This window comes from Cynara cardunculus, unplaced genomic scaffold (assembly GCF_001531365.2).
Source record: "Cynara cardunculus var. scolymus isolate 2C unplaced genomic scaffold, CcrdV1 Un_Scaffold_9084, whole genome shotgun sequence".
Lineage (NCBI taxonomy): Eukaryota > Viridiplantae > Streptophyta > Magnoliopsida > Asterales > Asteraceae > Cynara > Cynara cardunculus.
In genome coordinates, this window is record NW_020204678.1 from 1428 (window position 1) to 9949 (window position 8522).

The 8522-nt window shown below is 35.1% G+C and overlaps 1 non-coding gene across 1 annotated transcript; it reads left to right on the plus strand.

The window, feature by feature from the left end:
• Window positions 1–300: 300 nt before the first annotated feature.
• Window positions 301–406, plus strand: LOC112505216. Its single transcript, XR_003068354.1, has one exon. It is a non-coding gene; the product is annotated as a small nucleolar RNA R71 (small nucleolar RNA).
• Window positions 407–8522: the final 8116 nt, after the last annotated feature.

Consider the following 8522-nt stretch of genomic DNA (forward strand, 5'->3'; position numbering starts at 1 on the left):
GTTGCATCAACAGTTCGCACATCYGGGCTAACATTCATATTCTTAATCATGTCAGTTATATATGTGAGTTGTGTTGTAAATGCATTATATGCGTCTGTTTCATGTATCCCAACTGTATTATTCTGTATTAATGCATGTGGATCAGCCTAATATCCATTATTATTTGAAATTTTCTCAAGYATGTCATACCCATCATTATAAGTACAAGTTGTGAAAGCTCCTCCTGCACTAGCATCAAGCATTTGCTTAGCAACAGTTGTTAAACCATTGTAAAACATCTCTAGCTGGATACAATAAGGAATGCCATGGTAAAGGCATTTTCTCAACAACTCCTTGTACCTTTCCCAATAATCAGGTGTTGCTTCATTATCCATTTGTCTAAACAAACATATTTCATTTCTGGATTCAGCGTTCCTGTTGGGAGGAAAATATTTTCTCAAAAATTTCTTTACAAGGTCATTCCAAGAGATTATGGAATTTGGTTGTAAAGAGTTAAACCATAATTTTTCTCTATCCTTAAGAGAAAATGGAAACAACTTCAGCCTTAAGGCATCATCAGACACTCTAGGGATAAGAAAACAATCAGTTATTTCTATTAAAGATTTTAAGTGTAAATAAGGGTCTTCAGATGGCAAACCACTGAACTGGTCATTAGTCTGCAACATCTGAAACATGACAAGTGTGAGCTTAAAGTGAGTTGCCTTAATTTGTGGCCTTAGTATTCCTGAATTTAATTGACTAAAAACAGGAATAGCATAGTCCATGATTCCTCTATCCCGAGAATTTGCAATATGTATGATGTTCTCCATAATAGTAACATGTGGTAGAAAAATTAGCTTTTACGAACTTTACTTTAAAAAAAAACTTTAGCGTGCTATCCCCGGCAGCGGTGCCAAAAACTTGCTCGTCAGTTTATTCAACCTTAGATTTCAACACAAAAATAGAACTTGGCGCAAGTATACACCTCGAACTACTGAGATAGCTTGTAAAGTTAATAAAATACCAGATATTGTTCCCACAGAGATAGCTTGTAAAGTTAATTCAAAAGTCCAGTTTATAAAAATTAATTTCAGATGGCGAAACGAGGGATTTGATTTATCTAAAATTGGGAGGTTTGATTAACAACTAAGAAAAATATCAGTCTTAAGAAGAAGCACAAGGTGCAACAGTTGACTAAGACATTAAACAAATGATTCAGTAAAAATGTGACATAGCATTCCTGTCATAATTATCTAAAATCAATAAATGATTTTATATAACTATGACAGTATCAACTATCGGGTCAGACGGCCTCCCAAGAGCACACACCGGTCAACGTGCTATCGATAYGATATCATTTATGTTAGACGTCGTGAATCCTAGCACAACACGGTATTACCATCCTACAACGTAGGAGTATAGCGTTTGTCAGACACTAAAGCTATTTATAGCCTTCYCCTATTACCTCAGGTTTTGAAAGTCAATACATTTTTATACACAAAATTAGTTGTCAATTAATTTHAATGTAATMATYAAATGMAATATTAAGCACCTGAAATAAATAGTAGACTATAATGCTAATAAGACACCTTTGCACTTTCACATCGGCTTTGGTCTTAATTTCCCGTTACACCCCAAACTAAAGCGTTAGTCCATCATCGCTCGGTTTCTTCTCTCGAAAGATGTAAGGACTGAAAAATAAATAACTAAGACGGAAAAGTAAATTGCAGAATGTAAATTACAGAAAGTAAATTACAGGAAATGGAAATATTGGAATTTAAAGTACTGGAAATTAAATGACAGAAATGTAAATTGCAGTAAAGTAAAGACTGAAATGTAAAGGACTGAAATGTAAAAGACTGAAATATAAATGACTGAAATATAAAGACTGAAATATAAATGACTGAAATATAAATGACTGAAATATAAATGACTGAAATATAAAGACTGAAATATAAATGACTGAAATATAAATGCTGAAATATAAATGCTGAAATATAAATACTGAAATATAAATGCTGAAATATAAATACTGAAATATAAATACTGAAATATAAATTATTAATAACTAAATAATATTAATTAATATTAATCTAATAATAATGAAAGGAAGGTACTTGATGTATGACAAGTAGTACTTTGATGGGATGAGGAAATGACATATGAAAACCTTGGAAATTGGGGTTGACTTTTGAAGAAAACTTGCAAGTCAAGTTACGAAACTTGCAAAACAAGCTTCGTTACAAAGACCGAAAGGTTACTTGCAAACTCGTAAAAACTGATTATTTAGTCTACGTAAATTAGTCGTGTACCACAAAGGATGAGATCCGATGTAAAGCAACAACGATCGACTAATTCGTAACTTGTAAAAGATAAGAAAATGTAACGTAACTTGGAACAGAAATGAGATGATGATTAAATACGAGTACTTAAATTAAAACTTGAGAATGAAATCACAACTTCAAAAGTTGGTTCTTGAAAAGACAAACAAAGAAAACCGAAACTTGGAACCGAAAGCAATATTCTAGAGAGCAATTATCACTAATATCACAAGTGTTAAATGAAAGAAAGTATGAAAAAATGTCTTCAAAACAAGGCTTAAGGCTTGTTTATATAGGCTAAGGAAGATCACATAGTGGATGCCAACTAGAAGACAAAAGCTTCTTCAAAACTAGGCTTTGACCGGGCCCAAGGTCGTTGACCACGCCTCCTCTATGGATCAGCCCATTTCTTCACGGCCCAAGCAGAATTTCAGCTCTCAGACAGATACTATAGGACCTTGCCACTCCTGGTCCTATAGGACTGCCATAGGACTGGGCCCAAAAATCATCAAAAACCTGTAAAAATAGGGAATTAACTTTAGATATACTATATTACAGTATATATGAAAAATACATAAAAAGACTCTATTAAGACACTAATGGGCAAATAAAACAAGGGAAAATGGTTAAGAAAATGATGTAATAAGGTTAATAAATTAACACTTATCATCTGGATCTTTTAGAATCATATACAGAGGATAGCCATCAATGTATTCTAACTCTTTATTAGGCTTCTTCAGGTTGACATTCTTTTGTGTACTTTTGTATCCCATTTGCACATCAATTACTGAAGAGAGCTTGTTATGACATCTAAGTTACCTTTGATGGCCTAAATACCTCTGATGACTCCTTCTAATCTGACAGTCAGGTTTCTGATCTCATGATACATATGCTCCAAGTCTTCTAAATAGAGGTTAGGAAAGTCAGCTTCACTAAAATTCCAAACTTGACAATCTTTCCTTGTCACATAGAATACTTGACCAGACACTAACAAGCTTCTTGGCTTTAACATTCTTTATTGAGACGATCCGATGTTTGGTTCCTACAAAGTTGATGGGTTGTCATTTTGCTTTGAGGAAATACTTGTACTACTTACGATACTCGTGTTTCCTTGTGAATACCCAAGATTTTGTCAGAACTCAAGGCTTTCCGATGACGAACAAAAATGTCTGGATACAAGTCTTCAAGGAATGGTTCTCTGACTCTTGCTCGATGCAACCTTGGAGTATTTATCCTTACAACAAAGGGTATGTACTTCTTAAAGGATTTAGCAGTTGCAGTTTGTGGAATGGAAGATGTATCAGGAACACTTGGTGGTTCAGCAAAAACTGGTTTGAGTTCATACTGAAATGGAAAGTTGGGTTCATATTCATCAATATCAGCTTCAAAGTCAAATAGAAATTCATCAGATTCATCATCAGCTCCAACTTCAGCTTTAGCTCCATAATCCTGAACTCCACCAATTTCTTTTGAAAATACTTCATTGAATCCCACATTTGCTGTCAGACCCAGTAATATCCTTGTTTCTACATTGGAGACCGACAACTTTTCAACCATTGGCTCGATTTCTGGATCTGTAGCTATTATCCTCTACATGTCAGTAATCCTTTCACTATTTTCAGCTTGAACATGACTTTGATCATTTAGCTCTTCAGAATCCTCATCTTCAAACAATTTCATTTCTTTACCCCTCGAGGACTCAGCCACTCTCTGTTTCTTCTTATCCCCTTCATGGTGATCAGGATCGTCCTGATCATCATGTCTTCTTTTGAGAGAAGTGGCCTGATCTCGACAAGTATTCTCTAAGATTGATACTCTTTCAGACAATGTATCAATAGAGGTTTGCAGGTTAGCTATTAATTGGGTAGAGGAAGCGATTCTAGAACCAAGCTTTGAGAGACTTAAAATTACAATGCTCTGAAAGTTTGTAAACTTTGTAGTTCGAATGGGTTGGGAATCTTTTATAGACTGTCTGAGCATACCGACTAGATTTGCATTGAGTCCATATTTTGTTCAGTTAACATCTTGGCATAAAGCATGGACTTGAGATCATCCACCAAGAAATTTGTTTTTGATGGAGGTTAGGTGTAGGCGATGGCGACGGAGAAGAAGTTTCTTGCACGACCGGTTGCTTTCCCTTCAATAGTCTCTTCAATTCGTTTATCTCCTCCATTAAAGTATCTTGAACAGCCTTTAAGGCACCATTCAAAAATTCCCTTGACATATAGTCTAGTAAAGTAACACCTAGATCACTTAGATTGCCAGTTGTAACAATAGTTGAATAAACTGTTGTGCCTATGTTCAGTGTTGGAAAAGCGTTAGCACTAGTAGGACTTCCAATATGTCCTCGTTGAAAGTCAGATGACTCTACTCTGGTCGTTCCAGCTTGTTCACAAAGAACAACCGATGGAGCAGTGAATGCTAAAGACTCCAGTATACCTAAAGTGTTTATTGGCACTAGACTCATAGTGTACACAAATGAAGTCGTAGACTGGGGCAGATGTCTACTGTTTTCAATATCTTGTTCCTCCAAGTGAGGAATAAATAGAGTTTGTGCTTCATCCCCTTGAGTATTTGAAACTGAAACTTGTTGAGAAGTGACAGAGTGGCTGGGAGAGGTGTGCAATTGCATAGCTGGGTGGGATATGTCTTCTTCAATGTCGATATTCAATGAATGAATGTCAACAGTAGATGTGGGTGCCCGGCTGCGTGTATAGGTTAGGATAGAAACAAATATTCCTTTTTTTTCCACACACACTCTCACCAGGTTCTTCTCCTTACCCTTCACTCAACCTCTCAACATTTTAAATTAAATCTCCCTCATCCGACCTTATAGCATCCAATAGACGATCTATTTCGCCAAAGTCAGAAAAATCTTCTTCATAATCAAATTCCAGAAAAATCTTCTCCATAATCAAACAGCCATCCCACCTATCATTCCCTTAGCCCAAACAGTCCCTTTAGACAATCCCATTACCCAAACAGCCCCTATACCTGCTGTCCTAACACCAACAGCCCCTAAACCCACTGTTTCAACACCACCAGCCCCCACCTCTACTGTTTTTCAAACCCAAGCAGCCCCTATACCAGTTGTCCTAATACCAACAGCCCCTAAACCCATTGTTTCAACACCACTAGTGACAATGTTTAAAAACCAGACAAAGGAAAAGTGAGGCTAGCCTATGGTATATAAATGTGATTAGTACAAAACAACATCCACTTTGATTTACGAAAAGCTATTTATAACAAGAAAATGGTAGTCGTAAGTATCGGTGTCCATTTTTTCCATCTTATTTGAGTCTTTTATTCAAGAGGATTCGCGGTATGTCAAGCCCTGGGGCTATGCCATCCTAAGGTGCTCCTGTATAAGGAGCGAGGTATTGTAATGTAGCAGGGGAATCCGCCGTCCCCAATTCTTGACTGGGGGGACACCAAAGGACTTGATTATTCAGAACTTAATCGAATCACATGTACTGATCGTTGTAATCTTAGATAGATGGATTATTCACATTTCATTTGATGGTTCTACTAGGTAATCTAGTATCCTTATGCATGAAGACTCGTGAACTTAGCCGATACAAAGCTATATGATAGCACCCAATTTTTCCTAAAAGATTGGGCCGAATCCAACATGCATATATTTTAGATCGACCCGTGCAGTGCTGTAGCTAACGCGTTAAGCATCAACAATTCTAGTTTGGGGGTGTGATAAGTATCAATTTATTTGATCCTTTTACACGTTTTCTTTACTTTATTTACCCATTTTATTTTCCCAAAATTCCACAAATTGAGTCTTTTTGTTTTGTTTTTCTATCTTTTTTATATTGGAGCTAAAGTGATGTGATAAACATGTTTACTTCTTGGATATGTGCTGATTTTTGGAAAAATAGCCTTGTTGTTAGGTACTTGGCTGAAGCATGCTACAACATGTGCTGAAGAACGATCCAGGACACTCTTGAGAATAGTACGGGAATCTTTTGAGGTCACTTCTTCCCTTTTTGGCAGCCCATCTCCTGCAGATTTCAAGATCTCGTAGTACAAATTTAAGATCTGATTTTTGTTATTATCTATGTAGCTTGGCTTTACCCATTAGACAATGTAAAAAAGTTGGGTAAAGCCTTTATCCTTTGGTCCTTATCCTCCTTTCGTCCACTATTTAAAAGGGGGAGGCTTGGCTTTGTAAGTAAGCAATTTGGTATGCAAACAATCCTAGAAAACACTTGAAGTAGTTTGTTCAAGGTTCTTTTGATATAAAGTTGTATTTGCAAGTATTTTATTTTTCTTCTTTATAATTCCTTTTTTATGTTTATTTCTCTTATCATCTTTTCTTCTCTTAAGCTCTCCTTATTATGCTTTATAATTTATGCAATCAATATTATTAGTTAAAACATTTTAAGTCTCTTACAAATCCCCATTTACATTTATTTCTTCTACTTTCTCTTCTTCTCTTGTGTTCTACTTATCATGCTTTATTATTATTTATGCAATTAAATCTTCTACTTCAAATATCGTTAGTCGCTTTTATAATTACGCTTAGCATTTATTTCTTCTACTTTATTTTTCTTTCTTGTGCATTATTATTTACGCAATTAATTTTTCAAGCATGTTAGGCTAAAAATATAGCTTGGGTGTTGGGTGAAGTTAAGATAAAGACCGATCTCGTTTGTAGAAATATCAATTATAAATCTTTACAACTACGTCATTCAAGTTTTTATTGCAAAAACATCATCCATGGACAAGTTGATCACTTGTTTAAAAGTGTTAAAGTGTGTTGGATTTAGAGATAAACCAACAAGCACACGTCAACTTAAATGATATGGAAGTAAGCTCGAGAGAGTTACTTAGAATCAAGGAGACTTGTTTTCGCTCCATTTAGCTTATAAAAGGAATAGTTTGAGTCAATGTCAGGACTCCAGCATTGCATAGAGATATGAGGGTTGGATCTATGACTATGTGCCATTCTACATCTTGAGAGAGTACCTTAAAGAATCTATTAGTTGTAAAGATAAGTCATTTATAAAGCATGCTATAGAACCATGTTGTAGCATGTTGTCTACTTAAAAATCGGTTTAATATCTTAACGAATCCCTACACCCTAAGCTTTCTTCTATTAATTGTTCACAACAGTAGTGTTTAATCAACTCACCACAAATATTTCCTCGAATTTACCATCTGAAATCATGTCTTTATTTATACTACTAAAACAAACTTTTATTCCTTTTTCTCCGTGGACGATATTCGGTATTTTACCACTTTATTACTTGTAAAAGACGATAGTGGATTAATGTTGGGTTCAAGTTAGTGCTTAATGTTGTATTCAAGTTTCTCCTTAGTTTAGTTTCCTTGTAATAGCTTAGTCTTTACATTTCCTAGTATAAATAGGATTTACCTTGTAATTGTAATTAAGCTTTTGTCATTAATTTGAAAATCAAGATTTGCTGATGTAACTTTCTCTCTCCTCTCAATCTAATCATCTTCTTGAATATCTTCTTTCTACTTTGATGCTCATCACAATCTATGAAGATCATACCATGTTTGTATGAAATCTGGACTCATCAATTGGTATCAGAGCAAGTTGCAGCTGTTTGGATTTGAAGATATCCATTTTACACATTTTTGCACGAATTTTTTTAATATTTTCGATCTGATTCTTCACTGTTCTTCACTGTTCTTGATTTTTTTTGACCGGATTGGTTTTTGTGCCAAAATTGTTCAATTTTTGAGTGTTATTGATAAAGATTTGTATCGCTAGTTTCGGTTTTGTATTTCAAACAACTTTGATTCACACCATTTTGCAATTTACACAAGTTTTAAGGCAGAAAATGTCGAAATTTGATTTTTAGCTTTCTGGAAAAAGTTCATAAAAACTCGTATTTTTTCATGTTTTGGTAAAAAGTATGAAATTTTATGTTTTTGCTTGAATCTCTATCCGGTTAAAGCTTGTGCGGTTTAATCTCCGTGTGTTTTGAGTTGTTTTGTTATAGGTAATATCGGACATCTCTTGGAAGGACTTCGTGTGCGGTTTAGCTAATCCGGCTAGTAAACCGGTGATAACTTGTGCGGATTAGTTGATAAACYGTGTAACACTTGAAAGGTTTAGTAAGCGGTTTAAAAGTATCCGGCTAGTAAGGACTTAGTAACTTGAACGAATATTGACCGGTTTAACCAAATCCGTGTGGTAAGTGTGCGGTTTAGAATCCGCTTGGTAAGTCTTGGATTTGT